The 25,450-nt window shown below is 35.7% G+C and overlaps 1 protein-coding gene across 2 annotated transcripts in view; it reads right to left on the minus strand.

Moving 5' to 3' along the window:
* The window catches only part of CCSER1 (coiled-coil serine rich protein 1), a 1,488,467-nt gene that overhangs the window by 503,336 nt on the left and 959,681 nt on the right, over positions 1-25,450 (minus strand). The window lies entirely within an intron of this gene.

Genomic DNA, 25,450 nt, shown 5'->3' on the forward strand with positions numbered 1-25,450 from the left:
AATATGCAAATTGCAGTGACATATGCTATCATAGTACCTAATTCTTTCTTTTTACCTTCCTTCCTTTTTCTTCTACTTTTCTCTCTCAATCCCACCCATAAATTATTTTACAATACATATTTATTTGGTATGTACTGTGGGTCAGACACCATGCTAGATACTAGGATTATCAGTAATAAATATTCCTCAAAGTTTAGGAGATCACTGACTACACACACAAAACTGAAGATAAAACTTTAGGATAATGATGCCAGGTATACAATATTCTCTCTTAGCATAGGATGAAAGAGACAATTCAGTCAATGAATCAGCAAATACATAAAGGACCACAGAGGAGAATCACATCTAAACAGTGGTAGAGGCTGAAGAGGCAAAGCAGAACAGCATGCAGCACTCTAAAAACCTGACTACACAATGTCTGGTGTCTGGATTTATAGCATATTCATTTCTAATGATGACTCCACCCAAGACTAGCCGAGCAGGTAAATATATTTTAACAAAATTTCTAGGCAATTCACATGCATATTAAGAGTTTGAAAACCACTGCACTAAGAGGTCTATGAAAGGTGAATGGTTTAGTTGGCATATACTGTGAGTGGTGCATAAGAAGCGGAAAATAGGCTGAAAAGTTGATCAAATTGTGAAGTCTTAGACTGTTCTTCAGGGCTTTCGTGGTGGCTCAGATGGTAAAGAATTCACCCGCAATGCAGGAGACCCAGGTTTGATCCCTGGGGTGGGAAGATCCCCTGGAGCATTTACGTTTAAAAATGTAAAAGATTTATAAGATCTGATGAGAAACCGGAGTGTTAATGTTTAACACATTTTCAAGTGGTTTTTAAATTATCTCATATACTAAACATTTCTTGAATTGTTTGATAAAAAATAAGAACAAAAATATTAAATAACTCCACTTTGTTTAAAAAATATGACTATTACACTAATGATTCTAGTAAAGGCTCTAGGATCAACCTGACAAATAGTTATTTTTATAAATAAATGACAGGCTGACTTCTGAGTGCAGAAAATTATCTGCATCTGCAGGATACACTTTGAATAGCTTTTATTGACTATGCCAAAGCCTTTGACTGTGTGGATCACAACAAATTGTAGAAAATTCTGAAAGAGAGGGGAATACCAGACCATCTTACCTGCCTCCTGAGAAGTCTGTATGCAGGTCAAGAAGCAACAATTAGAACTGGACATGGAACAACAGACTGGTTCCAAATATGGAAAGGAGTATGTCAAGGCTGTATATAGTCACCCTGCTTATTTAACATAAATGCAGAGTACATCATGAGAAATGCTAGGCTTGATCAAGCACAAGCTGGAATCAAGACTGCTGGGAGAAATACCAATAACCTCAGATATGCAGATGACACCACCGTTATGGCAGAAAGTAAAGAAGAACTAAAGAGCCTCTTGATGAAAGTGAAAGAGAAGAGCAAAAAAGTTGGCTTAAAGCCAACATTCAGAAAACTAAGTTCATGGCATCCGGTCCTATCACTTCAAGGCAAATAGATGGGGAAACAGTGGGAACAGTGACAGACTGTTTTTTGGGCGGCAAAATCATTGCAGATGGTGAGTGCAGCCATGAAGTTAAAAGATGCTTGCTCCTTGGAAGAAAAGTTATGACCAACTTAGAGAGCATATTAAAAAGCAGAGACATTACTTTGCCAACAAAGATCCACCTATTCAAAGCTATGGTTTTCCCAGTAGTCATGTATGGATGTCAGCATTGGACTATAAAGAAAGCTGACCACTGAAGAATTGATGCTTTTGAACTGTGGTGTTGGAGAAGACTCTTGAGAATTCCTCAGACTGCAAGAAGATCCAACCAGTACCCCCTAAAGGAAATCAGTCCTGAATATTCATTAGAAGGACTGATGCTGAAGCTGAAACTCCAATAGTTTGGCCACCTGATGCGAAGTACTGACTCACTGGAAAAGACCCTGATGCTGGGAAAGATTGGGAGGAGAAGGGGATGATAGGTTGGATGACATCATCAACTCAATGGACATGAGCATGAGTAAGCTCTGGGAGTTGGTGATGGACAGGGAAGCCTGGCGTGTTGCAGTCCATGGGGTCACAAAGAGTCGGACAGGACTGAGTGACTGAACTGAACTGAAATTTCATATGAAATAAAAAATATAAAACAGAACCTTAGAACATTTCTTAACCTGGCAGTGTAGGCTAAAAATAAATTCTAAAATGAAATTCATGCTCATAACTTTTAGGATATGGGAAACAATGCTATGATGTACTTTTGAATTCAGACAGACGTGCTTAAATCTTTGCTTTGGTATCTTCTTTTGTGTTCTCTCTAATGAATTACATGATACTTTTCAACCTCTTCTTTATACTTGAAAAAAATAATAAATGTAATGATTATTATGTAGTTGCTATAAAGATTATATTAGGCAATATGTGTATAGCACTTAGCAAAGAGCCAGGAGGAACAGCATATTCCAAAATAGTAACTGCTATCTGGTCTTTTTGTTATAATTCTTATCATTATTACACTCATACAACATGTCTAAATATAAGATCAATTTGAGCAAAATACCCTGATATTGTACTCTTCTTCTGAAGAATGTAAATTATCACTCTTTTCTTTAACTCCTTGATATATTTATATTTGTAACGGTGTTTTAAATTTCTTGTCTGTTAATTCTATCATGCCATTTCCATTTCTATTATTATTGGCAATTACTTCCCAGTTATTAGTCACATTTTCCTATTTTTCCTTATGTCCAATAATGTTTTTATTGGTTCTCAGATATTGAGATCTTACTCTGCTTAGTGTTAGATTTGTTTATTCTCTTAGAAGGAGTTAGGACTGTTTCTGCAAATGATTAAGTTATTTGTGGGTCCAACTAACTACAAAACTTGTTTTAATGACATTTTAGGCTAAGTCTGAAGTTGTCTTTAGAGTTATTTATCTTTATTACCAAAGCTCAACCTTCTGTGCTCTCTACTGAATATTCCATTTATTCAAAGAAAATTCACTACTCTGACTGATAGAAATTCAAAAGATTCCCAGACCTAAGGAAACGTTGGGAATTCTATTTAAAGTTCTCTTGTAATCATTCTTTTCTAGCAGTTATTCTTTGCCTAGCCTTGTCAAATTTCACTTGACATATGTGAAGGTTGTTTTTCAAATAAAATTCTCAGAGTAACACATATGTAGATTTCTAGAGCTCTTCTCTGTGTATTTTCCTCCTTTCTGGTAATCAGACCTACAAATTCTAGCTGCCTGTTCTCTCCAAACTCAGACAGTTGTCTCCTCAACTACAAAATTTAAAAACTCTGTAGTTCTGTCTGGGCAGTCCTTCCATGTACCAATACCCGAATTTCCAGCCTTCCCGTTTCTTATCACTGCCATTTCTTCTTAAATAGTAGTATGATTTCGGGGAAGAAAACACACTTTTGGAAGATGAACACAATGTTGAACTCTTTTAGTTTGGTGGTTGTTTAGTCGCTAAGTTGTGTCCAACTCCTTTGACCCTGTGGACTGTAGGCCTCCAGTCTCTTCTGTCCATGGGCTTCTCCAGTCAAGAATACTGAAGTGGGTTGTCACTTCCTTCTCTGGGGATCTTCCCCACCCGGGGATTGAACCTGGGTCTCCTGCATTGCAGGCAGATTCTTTACCAACTGAGCCACCAGTTTATCTATCAAGAAAATGATGTGGGGATGGAAAGATATAGAGAGTTGTACTGGATGGCCATTTGTAGAACTCTAAAATCTACTATCTGTGCTGTGCTTTAATTTTAAGACAGACAGTCTGGTTCTCTTACAGGTTCTTACTACGCATCTTTCTAGTACGGCTTCTTAGTGAGACAGATAAACTATTCAAGAAATTAAGAAATTCCAAAGAATTTGACCCTGGTGGCCTAGACAGTAAAGCATCTGCCTGCAATGTGGGAGACCTAGGTTTGATACCTGGGTCAGGAAGATCCCCTGAAGAAGGAAATGGCAACCCACTCCAAGACTCTTGCCTGGAAAATTCCATGGACAGAGGAGCCTGGTGGGCTACAGTCCATGAAAAAGAGTCGAACACGACTGAGATACTTCACTTCTTCTTCAATAAGTTTGAACACAGTTTGATAAAAATACTCTCAAACTTATTTGGTTCCTAAATTCTGGTTTTCTTAATTTGGATATCTAAATTTTCCTCTATCAGATTGCTGCACACACTTTAAATTCAGTGTCGAATTTCAGTTATATTGCTGATTTAAAAAAAAAAAAAAAAGACCTTAGTTGTAAATATGGCTTTCCAACCTTAGTCATATTTAAGATTCATTTTGTAAGTGATAGTACTGAGATATGTGACTAGTCATAGGTTTACAGAATAAACTTAGAAATTCAGAAACTTTCCCAAGGCTGGTGACCCTACTTAAAAACTCCAAGAATTCACTCTTACATATAATTTCCAGTCTTCCTTTAAAGTTTATGAACATAGTTTAAATATTCTTTGTGGTCTCATAACTTTTTTAGGCCATTATATTGGGAAAACTGTTTTTCTTATATTATATTGAAATATTTATGTCATAGAGAGATTTGTATTCAGCTGTTTGAAAGTTCTATGGAGTTCATTAAGATTTGAACTAAAATCCATCCAAAGACAAAAAAGAAAACATTAAAGTGTAAAAAATTGTCAAACTGTTTTTCTTCTTTTCTTTTTTAAATTAGTCATGTTGGTAATCTTTGAAACTCTGTATCATGGTATCTGTAATTCATTCACTGGAAACTTTGCATTGCTCTTTATTTTCCTTCTCAAAAACCAATATATGTCATTGCTTTTGGTGACTTTGGCCCATTCCTCTGTCATTTTAAAAATGGAAAACCATTCCATATTTTAAAAGTAATATTGTCATTACATCACAGAATACTTTAAAATGTCCACATATTAAAAATAGTATATATTTGTTGAAATTTTACTAGATGACAGGCATAATGCTGAGCACTTTACATGACATTTTTTATTCCTCACAATTACTTTTTATTGTAAGAACCACTATTAATTCCCATTTTTGCAATAGGGTAATTGAAGCAGAGAAGTTAATTAACTTGCCTAAGGAGACACAGCTAGAAGGAGGTGGAGTTAATTATTGAGCCCAGAGTATCTGACTTAGAGCTCCTTTTGCAACCAGTATACATAGTGCCTCCAAAAGGAACTATTATGTCTTACATGTATTGAGATGAATGTCTAATATGATAAGACCAATACGTGCTTAATAAGTAGATGAGTACACCTAAACACAGAATTATATTAAGTTCATATGTATCATGTCATTAAGAAGTACATGCAAGATAAATTTTTGGCTTTGGATTCATTTAGGATTTGGAAATAACTGTGAGAAAAAAAGTTAAAGTAAATGAGATTGGATTCCAGAGTTCTTGATTTCTTGGAAAGAAATGTAAAATTCAATTGAAATATTTCCTGGGGCAGACAAAGATTAAAAGAAAATTAATTCAACTATGTGGGCATAAATAACATTGCATAGAGCTTGTCTGTGATTATTGTTGCTTTAGGCTAACTAAAATATTATACAAGTATAGTACTTTCATACCTCCAGTTTTCTAGCAGTTCTCATTTTGGTATACTGCATGTTAAATTTCTTCTGCTCCAGGGATTTGGGTCCTCATTTTCCATGAGTTTATATACAATGAAATTTGCCCTAAAACTAGAATATTTCCAGTATTTCTGATGTTCACAGCTGGCTCATCATTGGTGATAAAGGTGTCTTTTCATTTCTGATACGAGACTAATCAACAACATAGAATTTCTATTAAGATTTCATGTAATATTATTTCTTACAACCTCTATGTTTTATTCTAATTCTTAAATGGAAAATTAAAGACACAGTTTCAGAAAATGAATAATCTCAGATATTGCCAATGAAAATTGTAATGTTTTAGAAACCCTCATGGGGGTAACATCAGTCTAAATGCGAAATTTAACAGATATGGCCAGGACTTCTAATGAGTGGAATGTGGCACTGCTAAATATTTGAAAATCTATCCCTTGATTAGGCTAAGCTAATTGAAATAGTAGTCTGTCTAGTGAGCTGTGTTTTATATTCTTACTATGGAATATAAAAAGAGAGAACTTCCTAAGTAGTTCAAGAGAGAGGACCAATAGATAGAACATGTTTGTCTATCAATCTGTATTTCTATAATGCCTGAGCCCATCTCTTTCTAAATCCATTCATATCACCCGTATACAGAATCTGTGTTTTCAGTGTAGTCCTTGCTCATGCCAAGCATTGTTTTAACATAGACTTCGGAACCAGGTGCTCATCGCAGGGGACCTCTCTTCACCTAGATGCTTGTACAACTAAACCCACAGCTTCCAGGTGTATGCTTACATCTTACCTTCTCAGGGAGGTCTACTTTATCCCCTTATTCAATATTTTATTCTACTCCCTCCCTACTTCACTGCAAGGGACACTTAAATCTCTTAATATACTGAATACATCTATCACTATTGTATATTACCAATCTTTTCAATCTGTATTTAAGTGCTACAAAGGTAAGCATCAAATCTTTGTTGCTGTGTTTTCCAGATTATCCCAATTGTTTGAACAGTGCCTGGAGAACGGTGAGTGCTAAAATATTTAAATGTTTGTGAAATAAATGGAAATTTATTTTTCAATTTATTCATGTATCTAAAGTTTTACCTAATCTGTTCTATGCTAAGTCACTTCAGTCATGTCCGACTCTGTGCGACCCCGTAGACGGCAGCCCATTAAAATATTTAAATGTTTGCTGAATAAATGGAAATTTATTTTTCAATTTATTCATGCATCTAAAGCTTTACCTAATCTGTTCTATGCTAAGTCACTTCAGTCATGTCCGACTCTGTGCAACCCCATAGATGGCAGCCCACCAGGCTCCCCCGTCCCCGGGATTCTCCAGGCAAGAACACTGGAGTGGGTTGCCATTTCCTTCTCCAATGCATGAAAGTGAAAAGTGAAAGTGAAGTCTCTCAGTCGTGTCCGACCCTCAGCGACCCCATGGACTGCAGCCTTCCAGGCTCCTCCATTCATGGGATTTTCCAAGCAAGAGTACTGGAGTGGGTTGCCATTGCCTTCTCTGAATCTGTTCTATATTAATTTATATTTGTAAATTGTATGGTCTGTTAGCTTTAGTGATCTAACAGATAAAATGTTGACATCCCTATTAAAGTTAAATCAACAAAAAATCTAAAAATTCATTTATAATTTTTAAATTTTCAGCATTTTCTCATCACACTAAATCTTTTGACAAGACCAAAGCAAGTGTGCTGTTAGGTTTTCAATTAAATATCTAAGCAATAATCAGTAACAAATTGACTTTATAAGAATTTTAGGAAAAATTATTGATTTCAGAATATCCCTTGAAGCATAATTCATAACAGGACAGTATTCCCTTTCTACCAAGATGACAATGATTATTTCAGGATAAAAACTAAACTAACATATGCAAGTCTGGACAAAGCAAGTTCAATTAAAATAAATAGTATGGATTACTGGATTCTATCTATATCTAGAGTAATTATTCAGCTTTATCATAATTCTTAAAAATTAAAGTTTAGTTCAGAAAGACTGAGTCTAGACTATGAATTGAAAACAATGCCAATTTATAAAATGGTAAAGTTACATATGATTATATATAATGAATTCTCAGTTCAGTTCAGTTGCTCAGTCATGTCCGACTCTTTGCAACCCCATGGACTGCAGCACACCAGGCTTCCCTGTCCATCACCAACTCCTGGAGCTTATGCCCATTGAATCGGTGATGCCATCCAACCATCTCATCCTCTGTTGACCCCTTCTCCTCCTGCCTTCAATCTTTCCCAGCATCAGGGTCTTTTCCAATGAGTCAGTCCTTCGCATCAGATGGCCAAAGTATTGGCATCTCAGCTTAAGCATCAGTCCTTCCAATGAATATTCAGGACTGATTTCCTTTAGGATTGACTGATTGCATCTCCTTGCAGTCCAAGGGACTCTGAGTCTTCTCCAACATAAGAGTTCATAAGGATCAATGAATTCTAAATGATATTAAATGGGTTTTCGATACTGACACTGTCAGAATTTTGATGAAAATTCAAGAGAAGCTGGAAATGCTTCTATTTAACTTTTTCATTCATCTGCTTGACCGGTTCATATTCTATTCATGCACTTTCCTGTGTCACAACACTTCTTTGTAGTCTGCATTAAGATTCTTTTTGTTCATCAGAGCCAGTGTTATTAATAGAAATCTCAACATCTCATCTCAATTCTTTAAAGTTTCCTTTAAGTAAAGAGTTTATGAATTAGATCACTAAAGGGACTCTGCAAAATGCTCACTGCTCAATTATGACCCAGAGTTGAGGTCTCAGTTGACTTGTTGGGTGCACCTCTCCAGGGTGCCCTCTTCTTGCTGAGGTTGCAGTTCTCTGGCCAGCAGCCTCTGTATATTACCTCAGTGTTTCTGGCTGCACTGAAGTGAAAGGATGAATTTATATGTTTCTTCCTTCTGAAAAAATATACAAGCACCCAAGTGTTAATTGCAAGATTATTTACAATAGCCAGGACATGGAAGCAAACTAAATATCTATCAACAGAGGAACAGATAAAGAAGGTGTGGTACATATATACAATGGAATATTACTGAGCCATAAAAAAGAATGAAATTATGCCATTTGCAGCAATATGGATGGACACAGATTATCACAGTATGTGAAGTAAGTCTGACAAAGAAGACCAAATATTCTGGTACCACTAATATGTGGAATCTAATTTTTTAAAATGATACAAATGGACTTATTTACAAAATAGAAACAGACTCACAGATTTAGAAAACAAACCAATGGTTACCAAATGAAAACAATGGGGAAAGGGATAAAGTAGGAGCTTGTACTATACATAACACAGATAACCAAGAACCTACAGTATATAGCACATAGAACTATACTCAATATTTTGTTATAACCTATATACATTAAAGAGACTGGATCTTTGATGCCTTTTTAATTTCTGTCACTGTCACTAAAACTCAAATTGGATTCACTGTCTCAGAAAGATATCCCGGGCCATGGTGATACAAAATATGTTGTTGTTGGTCGCTCAGTTCAGTTCAGTTCAGTCACTCAGTCGTGTCCGACTCTTTGCGACTCCATGAATCACAGCACGCCAGGCCTCCCTGTCCATCATCAACTCCCGGAGTTCACTCAGACTCACGGCCATCAAGTCAGTGATGCCATCCAGCCATCTCATCCTCTGTCGTCCCCTTCTCCTCCTGCCCCCAAACCCTCCCAGCATCAGAGTCTTTTCCAATGAGTCAACTCTTTGCATGAGGTGGCCAAAGTACTGGAGTTTCAGCTTCAGCATCATTCCTTCCAAAGAAATCCAGGGCTAATCTCCTTCAGAATGGACTGGTTGGATCTCCTTGCAGTCCAAGGGACTCTCAAGAGTCTTCTCCAACACCACAGTTCAAAGGCATCAACTCTTCGGCACTCAGCCTTCTTCACAGTCCAACTCTCACATGCATACATGACCACAGGAAAACCATAGCCTTGATAGACGAACATCTGTTGGCAAAGTAATGTCTCTGCTTTTGAATATGCTATCTAGGTTGGTCATAACTTTCCTTCCAAGGAGTAAGCGTCTTTTAATTTCATGGCTGCAATCACCATCTGCAGTGATTTTGGAGCCCCAAAAAATAAAGTCTGACACTGTTTTCCCATTTATTTCCCATGAAGTGATGGGATCAGATACCATGATCTTCGTTTTCTGAATGTTGAGCTTTAAGCCAACTTTTTCACTCTCCACTTTCACTTTCATCAAGAGGCTTTTGAGTTCCTCTTCACTTTCTGCCATAAGGGTGGTATCATCTGCATATCTGAGGTTATTGATGTTTCTCCCGGCAATCTTGATTCCAGCTTGTGTTTCTCATGATGTACTCTGCATTTAAGTTACATAAGCAGGGTGACAATATACAGCCTTGACGTACTCCTTTTCCTATTTGGAACCAGTCTGTTGTTCCATGTCCAGTTCTAACTGTTGCTTCCTGGCCTGCATACAAATTTCTCAAGAGGCAGATCAGGTGGTCTGGTATTCCAATCTCTTGAAGAATTTTCCACAGTTTATTGTGATCCACACAGTCACTCAGTTGTGTCCAACTCTTTGTGACCCAATGGACTGCAGCATGCCAGGCTTCCCTATCTGTCACCATCTCCCAGAGCTTGCACAAACTCATGTCCATTGAGTCGGTGATGCCATCCAACTGTCTCATTCTCTGTCATCTTCTTCTTCTCCTGCCTTCAATTTTTCCCAGCACCAGGGTCTTTTCCAATAAGTTGGCTCTTCACATCAGGTGGCCAAAATATTGGAGCCTCAGCTTCAGCATCAGTCCTTCTGATGAATATTCAGGACTGATTTCCTTTAAGATGGACTGGTTGGATCTCCTTGCAGTCCAAGGGACTCTCAAGAGTCTTCTCCAACATCATAGTTCAAAAGCATCAGTTCTTTGGAGCTCAGCCTTCTTTATGGTCCAACTCTCAAATCCATACATGACTACTGGAAAAAAATCACAGCTTTGACTATATGGAGCCTTGGTAGCAAAGTAATGTCTCTGCTTTTTAATATACTGTCTAGGTTTGTAATAGCTTTTCTTCCAAGGAGCAAGCATCTTTTAATATAAAATACAGAGAGCATCAAGAAGAGAAATCTCAACAAGAAAGGCATCTTAATGGTATTGAAGACTCACAGAGCAATTTACCAACAAACTTATCTTAAAGAAAAAATGAGAATCAGAAAAACATTGAATATATGTATATATATTAATGAAACACTTTGCTATATACCTGAAACATTTTTTTTTGGTAAAGTCAAACAAGCAGTTAGGAGTAAATTAGTGATAGAACATCCATATGAATTTTTTGTATTTCAAAAGCAAGAAAATGAATTGTGCTTCTCTTATTACTTGCCTTTTAAGTCTATTAATTTGAGTACTATGGCTTGCATACATTTTAAGAGGAATGGATTATATCTTTTAGTTTTCATTTGTTTGCCTTAGCTAAGCAAACAAATATTCTGGAAACACCTTAAGATCCCTAATTGCCAAGGTCTCTAGGCACATGAACACTTGTATGCATGTTTTGACCAGATAAGGAAAATATATTTTAGCTATTAAAATAATTTGAAAACAATCCATCATCCTTTTATTCTATAGTAGTCATACAAAGGTTATTTTTTTAACCATTCATGCGAGTCATAACAACTTTTCTTCAACTCAGTCTTTTAGGAGAGTTTGAGATTTCAGGTACGGACATGTTTATATTCTGTATACTCTAAAGTTATCATCTTATTAATGAAAAGTTTTTCTTATTTGCCTTTCACATTCTTTAGTTATGCCATTTGTTACAAGGAACATTCTAGAATAACAAGCCCATTCCCTCTCCCCCAAATATGGTGCTAATGAATTTGTTTACTCATACACACAAAGTGTTTCGGGTAATTTCAGGCATTTTAGCTGGAGAACTTTAGGGAGCCTTGAATACACTGAATTGAGGGATTGAAAGGACCATCATTCTTATAATGAAAACCATTAACCCATATAGTTAAAAGAATCTGCTCAGGGCTTTCCTTGTGGCTCAGTGGCTAATGCAGGAGACACAGGTTTGATCCCTGGTCAGGGAAAATCCCACATGCCAGGGAACAACTAAGTCCATGTGTCACAACTATTGATTCTGACTCTAGAGCCTGAGAGCTACAACTACGGAGCCTGCGTGCTCTAGAGCCCGTGCCCTGAAACAGGAGCAGCTACTGCCATGAGAACCCATGTACCTCAACTAGAGAGTAGCCTCTACTCTCGGTAACTGGAGAAAAGCCCCTGTAGCAAAGGAGACCCAGTACAGCCAAAAATAAATAAATAATTATATATAAAAAAGAATCTGCTTAAAGATACCTAATTAAAGGCTGTAGATATAGGATCTCCACTTTAACTGCCTAAAGCACATAACAGATACATTTTCAAAGGTAGCTCATTATCCTTCCCAAAGCTCTCTTTGAGTCTTTATTGATAATAATTTCTTGTGGATGGCATATAGAGTTGCCATTTTTAACAACTAAAAAAAATGCTCAAATTTTAGAGCTTCTCACTGTTAATCTAAATTTTTCATCCAAAACTTCTTCAGTCTCATGGAGATCTTCAGTCACTTGAGCCTGCCACTTTCTCATTGTTTCTCTCTAATTTCCTTCTTTTTCAGCTTAGAATCCAAGGACCATGATTATCATCAGGTTGACACAAAAACCTTACAAAATTTGGATCCTTTTCATTTCTGTTATACTTCCCTAGCAAAGCTAAACTCTGGACATCACCTACATAAGGTATAACTGCATCTAATAACTATATGTTACTGGAGAAAAACAGAGTGTTGTGTTTAAATTTATGATCACAAATTTGGAATTTTCTCTCAACATTTTCTAAAATCTGAGTATTTATTGCTTTCAACATTTTATACCAGCTGTTACCATCTTGTAATGATCTCCCCCCACAACCCTCATAGGTTTGTAGCAGGGATCCCCAATGTCCAGGATCTAATGCATGATGATCTGAGTTGGAACTGATGTATGATACTAAAAATAAAGTGCATAGTAAGTGTAATGTGCTTGAATCATCCCCAAACCGCCCCCTGTCACTGCCAGTCCATGGAAAAATTGTCTTCCATGAAAATGGTTCCTAGGTATAAGGAGGTTGGGGACTGATGGTTTATAGGGTTATCTTTTTGTCATTGTTATATTTAAAATATTAGATAACTAACAAGGACCTGTGGGATAGCATGGGGAATGCTGTTCAACATTCTGTAATAAAGTAAATGTGAAAAGACTGAAAAAGAATAGATACATGTATATGTATAACTGAATCCCTTTGCTGTACACCTGAAACTAACACAACATTCTTAATCAACCATGCTCCAACATAAAACATGTTAAATAAATAAAATGATATAGATATGTTATTAATATATAGATACTAATATTTGCAATTCAAATCCATTTAGAAAAAAATAATTGAATAAACTTGCTTGTTCTTTTTTCTCACTGATCTTGAGAAATTATTTGGACCTCTGAGATCACATTACTTTTTCATGAAAATTAGAAAATTACGCTACATAGTCATATCTTTTTTAACTCTAAAACACTGAAATTGTATTTTCTTTAAAAAAATAAATAAAAATAAATAATTAAGCTTTAAATCTCTCAGTTTTAACATTTGAGATTTCAACTCAAGAATTTTATCAATAGTTGTGGCCTCTGCCTGCATAAAACTAATGTATCACCAGTTTTCTTTAAAAATCTCCTATTCTAAGAGCTCTTCAAAATATTAAACAAGTAACCAGTGTCAGTATGAGTGTATTACTTAAACTTTGCTGTAGATATTTTATATGTTTAATAATTATTACCTTGCAAATTGGCATAAAATATCCATTTAAAGTTTCCACTTTTAAATATAATATCCATAATGCTTTTGAACTGAGCAACTCTACTGAAGTCTCAATATTAAACAAATAAGTCAGATTGTGTCAACATCCACTGCTGGAGATCTTACTATATGAAATGTATTTATTTCTGTCATTATTAATTTCTAGGAACAGCAAAACAGATCAGAAAAATAAATGTTTAGTCTTAGACTGCACATCAGAAAATGCACCACAGCTTAAATTTTCACTTGACAGATCAATGTTCCATAGTGTAATTTAATGTCCTCCCAAAGCCAAAGAGCAACCTTAAAATAAAATGACAATTTCCATTTCCCTATAGTATCTACTCTAATCTAACTGCATTTTCATCATGCATTTCTGGAAACTGGATCTGGCTTGGAAATCTATAAACATTAGGAAGACAATGTTACAACTATTTGGAGTATATAATTAACCTCCCAATCTGATGATAACATAACATTTTCTGAAAATCAGGTGATGTTTTAAATACATAAAGTGCAATCATCGGATTTCCATTCAAGCTAGCCCAGTGATGTGTTATAGTAATAAGCTGATTAAACAAATGCTATGGCTACATTTGGCAAGGGTTAGCCATGATGTACCAGTTGGAGAGATGAATTTTGAAATTAAATACTGTTTATTAACTCTAATGATATTGTTCTCTAATTTATTCAACTTGAAAGTGTAGCCAAGGAAACGTTAGGCTCTGTTCCTCATGAAATAGCAATCTGATCAGGGAAGGTCTGGAGTTATTTGAATGACAGAGAACTGGTCAGAAATGGTACTTTTTTTTTTTTTTTGGTCTTAAGGACTTCAAACCAGTTTTCAGCTTTTCCAAACAGGAATGTGAAAACCTGTAAGAGACTCTGAAACATCCTAGGGTATCCCTTCTTACCCGCCTTGCCCTGCCATCACTAAGGATACAGTTTGCCTTAAAGAGGAAGAGAGAAACAAAGTCTTAATGCAACGCTGTCCTGTTAACATATGCTTTCCTTTGGCTGATAGCCATTTAACCAACCCACTGGCCTCTCACTTTTATTTTCTGGCTTATTTATTCACTCAACAAATACTGCTCTGAGTGCCTGTTATATGCCAGGTCTATTCAATGTGTTGTGTAGAAAAGATGTGCTTCTTTTGGTACTTACATTAAAATATTTTATAGATATATGATTTTACGTAAAGATTTATAGAATGCTGCCATTTAAAAACAGCTTAAGAAATTATTTACCCCTTTCCTTGATTTTATTTGTGAAGAAACTGAAGGCTAAAGACAGAAAATATGATTTCTCAAGATTACATATAGTGAAGGGTTATGGTAAACATAATGCCAGTACTCGCTCTACTTCTCTAGATATCCCCAAAGATAATTACCTATTTACATCTGCTTTTCAAAATGTTTCTAGCCTCTTCTTACTCTCTCACTGTGTCTGGTTATTCTTTTCCTGTGCTGTGGATGACCTGGTTGAGAGAGTTGCACTTTCCTGTTTGCCCTTTTCTGAGTCACCTTCAATTGCAGGTTCTTTAATTGTTGTCTGACACCATAGGAACAATCTTGGCTGTGAAGGAGGCCAGGTGAATCCCTAAGGTTTACTGTACTGTGCTTCATTTCTCTTCTGTCGCTAACTGTGAGGCCATTTGGCAACAGTTGACTCAGAGCCTTAAGATAATTAGTTCTTCCTCAGAATGGCATGGTTTTTAAGGAAGGAAGTACGCAACATTTGTTCTAAAACCCAAATCTATCATTTGGAGAATGTGACCCATTTTGGTGGCTCTTTGATATTTTTGAAAATAGCTTACATGAATAATATCCTGAATAAAGTGGTCTTCTTACATCTTATTTCTGAATTATTTCTAATACCATCCCAAGAAAATTTTGTTCCTATTGAAAACTAACAAACAAACAAACAAACAAAAAAAAAAAAAACTTGATGGAAAAACATAAAATACTACAAAAGAAATAAAATGAAAAGATAATTTTAAAGTAGATGAACAATGCTTAATACAATAATCATACACTCTACATAACTCAATTTTTTAGATATAAGTATACTTAGCACCTAACAGAATAAATTATTACATATTGAAATTAAAAGACGCTTACTCCTTGGAAGGAAAGTTATGACCAACCTAGATGGCATATTAAAAAGCAGAGACATTACTTTGCCAAAAAAGGTCTGTCTAGTCAAGCCTATGGTTTTTCCAGTAGTCATGTATGGATGTGAGAGTTGGACTGTGAAGAAAGCTGAGTGCCAAAGAATTGATGCTTTTGAACTGTGGTGTTGGAGAAGACTCTTGAGAGTCCCTTGGACCGCAAGGAGATCCAACCAGTCCATTCTGAAGGAGATCAGCCCTGGGTGTTCTTTGGAAGGAATGATGCTAAAGCTGAAACTCCAGTACTTTGGCCACCTCATGTGAAGAGTTGACTCATTGGAAAAGACTGATGCTGGAAGGGATTGGGGGCAGGAGGAGAAGGGGACGACAGAGGATGAGATGGCTGGATTGCATCACCTACTCGATGGACGTGAGTTTGAGTGAACTCCGGGAGTTGGTGATGGACAGGGAGGCCGGGCGTACTGTGATTCATGGGTTCGCAAACAGTTAGATAGGACCGAGCGACTGAACTGAACTGAACTACATATTGAACCCTAATACTTTAACTCAGTCATATTAACGTAGGAAGGCATAATCAAATATGAGTCTAAAAAGATGAAAATAAAATTTTCAGTATGATTGGGTAAAAAATTATTTACAGTGTCTATACATATTTGTACATCAGATACTAAGTTCAATCAATTTCAAATCTTTATTAAATTTAGTATAATTTTTCAAGGAATTTGCTTAAACACAGAACAATCATGTTTGGCTAAACTTTTTATTGTTCTGTATTGCATAGATAGTAAATAAAATATCAGATTTATATGAACATCAAAAAATAAGTAAGCTGTGATTTACAATAAGAAATAAATATTTTGGTCTTCATCCACCCATAGTTCTTGGCATACAGCTTTAAAAACGTTTGTAATGTCCTAAGTGATAAACATGAATACAAATGCTATCACATTATTTTGATATTGTGGGAAATAATTTGTTTCCTAATAACCAATGGTATAGCTCTAATTTTAGAAAGTGAGGAAACCAATCCCTTTGGTAGGGAATTCAAAATCCTTGCAACTTCGGCTCAGTTTACAAGTCTGACTTCATTTATGCTTAATATTATAATGAATGCTGATTTTATAATAACATCCAGCATTGTGTTAATCATGTAATCACATATATTACTGTGTAACACTACAGTGTACAAAGTACACATATCTTGTATGAATACTCTGGTATCTTGCACATTCACAGTGCTCTATGTTTGTTCCCTCTAACAGAATGTCTTTGTACTATCTTGCCATAAAAATCTTCAGGATGATACAGCTTAAATGTCACTACATCCTGGAGATTTCTTAAATCATTTTAAAGAAAATTCTTATTTCCTTTCCTTATACTTCCTTAATCCTTTGAACACTGATTAAAGCATTTAACATGGTCTATTCTATATTTTTTCTTTTTTTTTTTATTAAAAAAATTAAATTTCAAAATTTAAACACGTGTTCCCCATCCTGAACCCTCCTCCCTCCTCCCTCCCTGTACCATCCCTCTGGGTTGTCCCAGTGCACCAGCCCCAAGCATCTACTCTATATTTTAAATATCCATTTGCATCCTTCTAAACCACTAAGGTCTTAGATTTCCAAAAGCACTATATGTAGTTTTTATTTATTTATTTACCTGAGTGTGCTATGTGTGTGTGGATGGTGCCTAGTCATGTCCGACTCTTTGGGGTCCCATGGACTATGGTCTGTCAGTCTTCTCTGTCCATGGAATTTTCTAGTCAAGAATATTGGAGTGGGTTCAAATCCACATCTCTTGGGTCTACAGCTTTTTAAAGTGGATTCCTTACCACTGAACCACCTGAACTTTCCTAATAAATGTCATATTTAATCATCTTGATTTGATCTGTCTTTACATAGTACACAAAATTCTGCAGAAAATTTTGAAAACCTGGAGTAAGACTATTAGGATCATTCTACCTGATGTAAAAAGCTGACTCATTTGAAAAGATCCTGATACTGGGAAAAATTGAAGGCGAGAGGAGAAGGGGACGACAGAGGATGAGATGGTTGGATGGCATCATCGACTCAATGGACATGGGTTTGGGTGAACTCCAGGAGTTCGTGATGGACAGGGAGGCTTGAGTGCTGCAGTCCATGGGGTCACAAAGAGTCAGACACGACTGAGCAGCTGAACTGAACTGATAACAGACTACTGCCATTATTTAGGGTTCTTTCTCATATTATAATTGTATATTTTGATTCAGAATCCTGCTGTATTTTACTGTCCTCCACATATTGGCACTGTAAAGTGTACAGGAGAGAGTAACACAGCAGGTCTCCTGCACAGGTCTCCTCTTCTAACATTCCTTAGAAGAGCCTATTTGCAGGGGTGGCCCTGAGCTAGTGTTGGAGAACTTGGCTTTTGATCTTCTCTACATTGCTAAGGCATTTTTGATTGCCTGGGGGATTGAATTCACTGTACCAGCCTGAAAGCAGAAGGAGAATCTGTTTTCCTTCTGGGATTCAGGAATTTCTATGAGTATGGCTAATCATATGGGCAAAGAATGACGGTAGACCAGTTCCCACTGAAGACCATGGACCCAGTCTCTAGCAGGTTTCCCTGGGCAGAAACTGCAGGTGTGTCCCTACAATTCACATTTGATGCAGCACTCCCTGAGAGGGAAGACTCTCCAAATCTAGTAGATGGAACCTCCAGACTCTGCCCAATGTATCTTTTCCCTTAATAATCCATTGTGTATCATTCCACTGTAATATTAACCACAGCCATGAATACAACTGTGTCTGAGTTCTGTGACTCCTTCTAATGAAATACCAAACATGTATTCTTAGAACTCATGAAACAAGAATGAACTATTTAGATAGTGTTCTGTTACTTTTCTTGGCAAATTGGGATACTTTCATTACAAAAGATGAATAATCAAGTGTTAGAAAAATTAATAGTCCCCTGTATGTCCTAATACTTCATTCTTCCATCAGTAATTCCTATATCCTCACAATGGTGGCATTGTTTGAGCATGGCTTTGCCTAGTTAAAAGTTGGAAGAGTGAAAGAAAAGATAAGTAAAATATATTTTTTTAAAAGATTAAGCTATGTTTTGGAAGATAATGGGGAGATAATGCAGTAGAAACAAAACAGCACTGTGTTTTATAATCGAGTTACTGTCTGGCCATTTCCCAAACATGAGACCTTAGGGAGGTCATTTAACCTTATCAGGAACTAATTCTGATTATGTAAAGGGGGATAATAAAACTTCCCTGTCACTGTTGTAGGAATGCTGAGAAGATGAAATAAGTTAAACTGGGTAAAATTCAGCTGACCATTTTTACATTTAGTGACTGTTTCTTCCTCTCTAAGTTTTAGGCTTAAATCTGGGCAATGTTTCAGGAAGTTATTTCAGTTCATTCAATTCTGATCTCTCCATGCAAGGTTAAAACTATGCAGAACTGTATCTTCACTTTGGGGATAAGAAAAAAATCAGAGCAATGAAAGGAGTCAAGATAAACAGCAGCTGCTCAAGGGTAAGAAAATAAAATCTAGATAAAAATTTTAAGTGTACCTCTAAGCTTCCAGAAAGCATTTAATTCAAGTAAAAAAGTTTGATAATTACCATGTAAGTACCTATTTTCATCTGTAAATATATGTGTTAGGGAAGAATAATAATAGTAATAACCTTTAGTATTTATTGTGAGGTAAGAATTAAGCTAAGTGTTTACACCACACTCCTTATCTTATTTAATCCTGTGTTCTACCTGAGAAATTAGGTATTATTATTCTCCCAGATTTTCAGATTAAGCTATGGAGACTTTGAGGTGTTGCAATGTGTCCACATGGCTAGTTAAGACACCAGCAGAGTAGGTGTAGAGGTGTGCTGAAACACAACTCCTCTTGACAAATACATTAGCATTTTCCTATGTTTCTGTTCTGGTTTGGTACAGAAAACTTCAATTTTTTTTTTTTTTTATTTTACTTGAATGTCATAGCCAGATACTAGTTTTTCATTTCAAAAATAATGTTTTTCAATAACAAGAATGTGAATATTATTTGATAACTCAGTATAGTCTAATAGAGTACTAAACTGAGCCTAATGAAATCATCAGTTATTCCCAGGATTTTGTTCAAGTTTCCCTGGCAAACTTACATAAATTAGTGTATTTCCAAAAACAAAAACAAAGTAAAACATGAGAAGTACTTAATATTGTGGGGAATCCTACCAGAAATTATATTTGGTGATTTTCTTTTTCTCTTCTTTAATGAGAAGAATGACAAAAGAATCATCTTAAAATTATCAAAAATAGCATGCTTCTGAATAGTGAGTCCAGTTTGCTTTTCTATGAACAAACTTAGGACCAAACAGCTCTATGTGGATTCTTTGTATTGAGAACTAAGATGATAACAATCTGTTTGACTTTTATATGGATCAGCTCATCAGAGAGGCAAACAGCTTAGATGTGATGGGCTTATGTGTAGTCCAGAGAGAAGGCTGTGTATGCACTGAAGTGGTTTAGCATGGGGAGCTACAATGTTAGAAAACAAAGTTTGAGGAGCTTTTGTCTGAGATGATCTCTGAAGATGAGTTTTAGCACATTAGAGGGATAAAGTGAACCTGTATAATGGATCAAATCAAGGCAACATCACTGATGTGGGGTTATGAACTCTGGAAAAACCTGAATAATTAAAGGAGCAGCAAAGTTTAACTCAGAATGACTGAACTTCTGTTAACTGCAGTAAATTTGAGAATGAGATGCAAGATTATTTTTTCAGACTGGTTTTGTTCATGAGTAACTATGGTGTATTTTTATCTGTTATATTAACAGTAAAATACTAGAGAGAGATGGGGGAGTGACAGAGAAAAAGGGATGAAGGAGCGAAAGCTGAGGGTGGGAGAGAAAGAGAGAGAAGGAATGTACTAAGACCCTTCATAACAAGGATAACAGCTTAAAATACTTTCTGAAGCAAATTTATCCCAGGAAGAGTAGATGGCCTCCAGTCCCCACTCTACCTAAGTAAAATACTAATGGCCCTAAGAAAGTAATTACAAGAACTTCTCATATCTTTTATTAATTTAATAACCAAATATTTATCAACTACCTGCCATGTTGAAGGGACTTGGTTATGCTGTGTTACCTGGGAAACAATAAAGACACAAACCCTACCCTGAGGCACTCATGTCCTACCACATGTGAGACAAATTAAATTGCTAACCACACACACAAGTAACTATTTACTGTTCTATTTATAACCATTGTTTTATGAAGGAGAAATAATAGAGATGTATCAATGAATGACTCACCTCTGTCAATGTGAATTACAGCAGAAGTGAGCATGTGGCCAAATTTGGGCCACGGGGTGAAATGAAGCTAGGTATGTTTTCTTGGAAATTTGAATTTAATCTTACAGCAGCCACAGAAAGTCTCTCTCCTTGCTTCACATTTCTTCAAAGAAATCTGAAATCAGTATCTCCTCTAGTCATTTCATTCCCATCCTAAAGCTCTCCACCCCAGCACCCCCACTCCCCCCCAACAAAGAATTCACGGTGGCAAAGGCCAAAAATTCCAAGGAAGTAGCTCTAGTGCTGAACCCACTGTGTTAAGTCAACCTTGAATCTTGCCTTTTCTATTATGTGAATAACAATTTTCTTTATTATTTATGTGAGTTTGAATTGGGTTTTTATTATCTTTGTTTGAAAATATCCAAACTGATATAGGCTTGCATAAGTCATTTAACTTCATAATATTTTTTCATTAACAATAGGAGTCCTAAGGATATTAGAGGCTTATTATAAATATCTAATGAGATGATGTTTGTCACTGTGCATTGCAATCTATAAGCTAAAATATATTTTAAAGTCATCATTTTGGAGTATGAAGAAAAAGTAGTCATCAGATTTAAGTTTATTCTTACTAAGAATCATGCTTATGCAAGCTAAAATGGTAAAAATATACTGAATTTTTTTTTTCACATAGAATTCAGGAAAGAACTGTTTTTTATAGCATAATTGGACATTTATGAAAATGTTGTATTTCAAAATATTTCACACTTACTTTACAAGAGGAAGACAGAGTCCCTGAGGGAGAATATATGAAAATGTTATCATAAAAAATGGTCAGTATATAAAGGTGAACATTTTCCTATCAAAATTCACCAGCTGTTATTAGCATATATAAATATTATACTATCACCAATCCCCGTTTAAATTATTGGAACACATTAAGCATCTGGATGAGGACACAAGTCTAGCATTGAGAGTGGGTACAGAAAAGCAAACTTGAGAGAAGCAAGCAACTAACCACCTTGAAGAAGAACAGCGAGCTTGGATGTGATATGAGAGGCAAAAATAAATGAAGCAGAACAACGCAGTAGTGGAAAAAGCTGTAGAGGTTAAGAACGTATTCAATGACATTTAAAAGAACTTGCTTCAGAGAATTTCCCAGTGGATACATAAATTCTAAGGTCAAGTTTGCATTTTATCTTCGTAGCTTTGAAAACTCATTCTTCTACTTTTAAGGAATGTTATATTTATATCTCTCAGTAAATTATCCCAATTTGGCCATGGGTGAAGAACAAAATTATGCTTTGAAAAAGAACTAGCCAATCATTTTTGTTTATTAAGATTCATAACTCTGTTTAAAATTACTTTTTGTTTTTCTTTTACTTATCTACACTAAACAATGCCTGATGTTCCTCAACTAAAGTATAGGAAAAGATGTTGGTTTTAACAGCATGATGATAGCTAGTTGAATATTTTCTATTACTATTATAAGAGTTTATAAGAAGTTTTAAAGATATTTAATAAAAGAAGAAAACTATCAGAGTTATAAAGTGTTAGTAAATCTTCCTGAATCAAATGCTGTTTCTAGCCACGGGAAAAAATGGAGTTTATTCAAGGACCACAACCAAACAACTTATGGAATGATTGTTCAGCAGCCTGAACTATGGCAAGAAAATTGATCCTAGAGAAAAAAGCAATTACTATTTTTGTCGGCATTTCAGTGGTGATAGAAAGGTCTGTGTGAACCTGTCACTACTCAGACTAATGAGCAGGTTTTTAAAGATCTATAATAGAGGCTTTTAAAAAAATTATGATTGTCCTAAAAACAAACATGTTTTAATATAGTACTGTTCATATCTTCTATAAATGTCTAGAGAAAAACTTGTCAAATTAAATTCATGCTAGATGGATTAGTTTTTTCTAAGATAGTTACATATAATGAAACAATGACCAATATGCCTCTAATGAAATTATAAAGTCTTATTTGCTTGATTTTCTGTTTTTTTTTCTTGGGTTATTGATTTCTGAGTTTATTCCTCTATCTTGCTAATGAATTCCTGTCCTTTTCCTTTAAAAACAAAGAACATACTTATATTTTATCACTTATATGTGGTTCTCAAATCTTTTTATTCAAACTACTAAGAATTATTAAATTATTACCAAAGTAGCAAAAAATTCAGTATTCAAAGTTAGGATAGGTATTATATAGATGTAATATATATATATAAATGAAAATCAAATCTTTCATTACATACACACACTCTGCCTTAAAAACTTGGTTCTAAAGAAAAGTCTTTCTTCATTATATATAAGCAAATTCAAAAACTGATGAGGTTTAGGAAATTGCTATGAATAATACAGAGAGAATATAAACCACATTACAACATGATACAACAAAAAGTTTTCAAAGGGTGGTTGCTTAGCAATCTTAAAATATTACCAAAGAAATATAATATTCTTTCAAATTCCATGATATTCTTTTTTATAAAACCATTACTAGCAAACCTTTACATTACATTACTAGCAAACCATTACATTACTAGCAAACCTTTCTTATCTTTGCATGGGAAATAGATTGGTATCTTGTACTGGGAGGAAAAATTACTGTAGTAATTATTATAGAGCAGGATACAAATTATGATAAATCAACCTTCTACATTCCTCACTTAAGGGAAGGTAATATTGCATACTATTTAAAAACAGACCGAGTACAATTCTCAGATCCTCCACTTAAGAGCTATGTAACCCTGAACAAGCATTTAAACTTTATAAGCTTCAGTGTTCTCATCTACAAAATGAGAAAAAAAAATCATACTTAATCATGTTTCATAAACTAGTATATAAGCTTAGGGCTTCTAAAGTGAAAGTGAAAGTGAAGTCGCTCAGTCGTGTTCGACTCTTTGTGACCCTGTGGACTGTAGCCTACCAGGTTCCTCCATCCATGGGATTCTCCAGGCAAGAATACTGGAGTGGGTTATCATTTCCTTCTCCAGGGGATCTTCCCAACCCAGGGACTGAATTCGGGTCTTCGCACTACAGGCAGACACTTTAATCTCTGAGCCATGAGGGAAGCCCAGGGCTTCTAAGGCCTGGAGCAAAGGAGACTTCCCAAAAGGATGGATAAAAATGTGTTTTCTACAGCGAGTAAGTGATCCAGAGAATAATGTTAGTGGGACAAGACTTCTGGGAAAGAAGTGAGAAGTAATACTTAAGTAGGTAAGAATGAGAGAATATGATTGGAATGCCTAAAACAAGTATCATGTATTAAAAAATTAAAAACTCATCTGAAGATGTGAGATCCTTGTCTCAATACAAGACCATAATAGCAGTATAACAAAAGCAGTACCAGACAAAGAAGCCTGTTTGTGAATAAAGAGAATTTTAGGAAACTAGTATTTGACATGAAGCAGAAAGGGGATGGGAATATTACAGTCAGATGAACTTGGCACAAATGCTACCTTGGCCATTTATTTAATGGATGATAATGACAAAATTATGTAGGTTGCATGGCATTCAGTTTAATATATTGTCCACTTGGGGTTGTTTTGAAGAGCCAGACAGAAAGTAGAAATATTTAAATTCACACACATAATGTGATGACGTTGTGACACTGAATAAAATGATATTAATTTTATAGTCACTTTCGTACTGACAATCACTGTCAGTCTGAAACTATCTGCCCTTAAAGTTGATGCAACTCTGTGAGATCACAATGCAGAGAGTGGGTAAGCTTGTACAACTTAAGAGCTATCTACACAGACATTTTAAAAAGACAAATACAAAGAACAGCCCTTCGAACTTCACTTGCCTTTCAACAAAGACCAGACCACAAACAACTATCGCTGCAAGTGTTGTTGTTCTTGCTATAATTTTGTAACTTCCCAATTATTTTCCAATTATGTTAGCCTTCTTTCTATAGGATTGCAAGAATAGAAAAGTAAATGGATCAAATATCCAGAACTTTAGTCTTAGGAGAGGAAAGAAAATTAAATGAACATGAATTCATCCTAGGACCAATCAGAAATCCCTAGATTTGGGGACTATTTGGATTTGTGATGCCATTCCCTGTCATTATCTGCCAATATTCTATGTAACCGCACGGAATTTGCATTTCAAAGTTGAACAGCAAGGTTTGGGAAGATGACTTTTGTAATTACTTCTCACTCCTCTTCCATTTTCTAATGCAAATAAAGCCAAACTGGAGAGATTTGCCCTATTGCTAGTAGTGACAGCAGGTGTGTAAAATTCAGTCCTTAATAATTTATGGGACTTCACAATTCTTCAGTTCAGTTCAGTTCAGTCACTCAGTCGTGTCCGACTCTTTGCGACCCCATGAATCGCAGCACGCCAGGCCTCCCTGTCCATCACCAACTCCCAGAGTTCACTCAAACTCACGTCCATCGAGTCAGTGATTCCATCCAGCTATCTCATCCTCTGTCGTTCCCTTCTCCTCCTGCCCCCAACCCCTTCCAGCATCAGAGTCTTTTCCAATGAGTCAACTCTTCGCGTGAGGTGGCCAAAGTACTATCACAATTCTTAGTCACATGCAAATTTCAGAAAAGCTTTTTCCAAAAGATTACGGTTTCTTCAATGGCA

The sequence above is a fragment of the Bos mutus genome, chromosome 6 (genome assembly GCF_027580195.1).
Source record: "Bos mutus isolate GX-2022 chromosome 6, NWIPB_WYAK_1.1, whole genome shotgun sequence".
Taxonomy (NCBI): Eukaryota; Metazoa; Chordata; class Mammalia; order Artiodactyla; family Bovidae; genus Bos; species Bos mutus.